General features: G+C 48.5%; 1 non-coding gene across 1 annotated transcript; it reads left to right on the top strand.

The window, feature by feature from the left end:
* The first annotated feature begins 352 nt into the window (after positions 1 to 352).
* On the top strand, positions 353 to 459 carry LOC120684111. The gene has a single exon (XR_005679094.1). It is a non-coding gene; the product is annotated as a small nucleolar RNA R71 (small nucleolar RNA).
* Positions 460 to 1,857: the final 1,398 nt, after the last annotated feature.

Genomic DNA, 1,857 nt, shown 5'->3' on the forward strand with positions numbered 1-1,857 from the left:
CTCTTGAGTTAATGGGCACGAGGTGCCTGAGTGCCCAGTCTCGCCACATGTTTCACATGTCATACGAGACTCCGAAACCTGATTAATCTTCTGGTGCAGAGATTCCAGCTTCTTCATCAGAAGTTCCAATTTGGCAGCTAACATATCGACCGTGTCGATCTGGTCCACGCCCCTGGGACGGGCTGGCTGCCTTTCTCCTTTCCAACTTTGGTTGGAAGCTATCTTGTCAATCAACACCTTTGATCCCGCAACATCGAGAGAAAGGAAGGAACCACCCGCTGCTGCGTCAACGTGGTCGTAGGCTTGCTGATTCAGGCCGTGGAAGAAGTTCTGAATGATCAGCCATTCTTCTATGCCGTGGTGTGGGCATGCTTGAATGTACTCCTGGAGACATTCCCAGACTTCCGGAATACTCTCATCAGGCAACTGTTGAATTCCGGTGATTCTGTTCCGGAGGGTGTTGGTCTTGCTCACTGGAAAGTATTATGCTAGGAATGCATTCGAACAAGCTTCCCATGTGGTGAAAGCTTCCTTGTTGGAATAGAACCACGTCTTGGCTTTCTCGAGCAGTGAGAACGGAAATAGACGAAGACGGACGATATCTAGTGTAGTTTCTTTGGGGTTGTTGGTGTTACTCACCTCCAGGATGTTCTGGAGATGAGCATTGGCATCCTCGGATGCCTTTCCGCAAAACGGACTTTCTTGGACCATGTTCACTAGCCCAGTCTTCAGCTCAAAGCCGTCATTGTCGGCTTGGTTGATGTTCAATCCAGTAGGAATGTGGCTACTGGACAGGGCAGAGAACTGACGAAGAGTCTTCTGAGCCATGGATGAAGATGCTGAAGTGGATGGTGAACTGTAGGGCCAAGTGAGTCTTCTGAGGTGGGACGACGCGGCGTCTCACGATTCTCCCGATTCTTTCTGGATTCGGGTTAAAGTTACTTGGTAGGTCGAAACCAGTCATGCACTGCTCTGCATCGATCAAAAGATAGAGAGAGCAACGGTAAGCCCGCTAGGGTTAGCGGCGACAAGCTAGTAGAGTTTATCAAACTATCTACAATATCTTTAGCCAATTGTTTCCTCAGCAAAGACGCCAGAAATGATTGTTGGCGTTTCTTATGCCCGATAGAATATATATTCTGCAAGCGCACAGAATCACCGCTGTAGCACTTCACCTTGGAGTATTCCTGGGTATCGTATTTTTCCTCAGGGAAGCATTATGGTAAAGAGTATCATAAGTCGAATGATAACCGTACTAGCTTATTCGTCCGACTAACTAGACGGGGGTAAGCCAGACAGATGAATGAGATAATTGGCCAGACGATGACCGAGTGACACACGGAGGTTCAACTCCTTAGAGAGGTAGCAGCTGGGAGGAGAACGAGCGAGATAAGACACCGGATACACTTCTGAACTATCAAGCTAGCCTCTCTAGGTCAGACTAAACACCTAACTAGTTCTCGGGAAAGCTGTGCTTACTTCGGCAGCTGGAAGAGGAAGGACTTCAAAAAGGGATGAGAGGGGAGTCCAACGGCAACCTGCACTACTGCTATGAAAACAGCCGAACATGGTGGACTACAAAGGACGGATATGCCTGTCACCTCCTACCGACTACCACAACGATTCCGTGGGGTGGAACACACTTTCTAGCTAACACTAAGACCAGACACCACGTCTGCACTCGGTGTTAGGATTTCTCTCGAGGCCTTCGACAGAAATCGCCCTCAACCTAGAGCACTAACTTGAGATACTCTAGTCCGGGCGAGAAAACCCGTAAGATAAGATCCCGATCACTAAGAAAGATAACTTAGTCTAAGCTAAAGAAAAACTTCCACGCACGAGCTGAACACTCAGACT

The sequence above is a fragment of the Panicum virgatum genome, chromosome 7N (assembly GCF_016808335.1).
Source record: "Panicum virgatum strain AP13 chromosome 7N, P.virgatum_v5, whole genome shotgun sequence".
In the NCBI taxonomy this organism is placed as follows: domain Eukaryota; kingdom Viridiplantae; phylum Streptophyta; class Magnoliopsida; order Poales; family Poaceae; genus Panicum; species Panicum virgatum.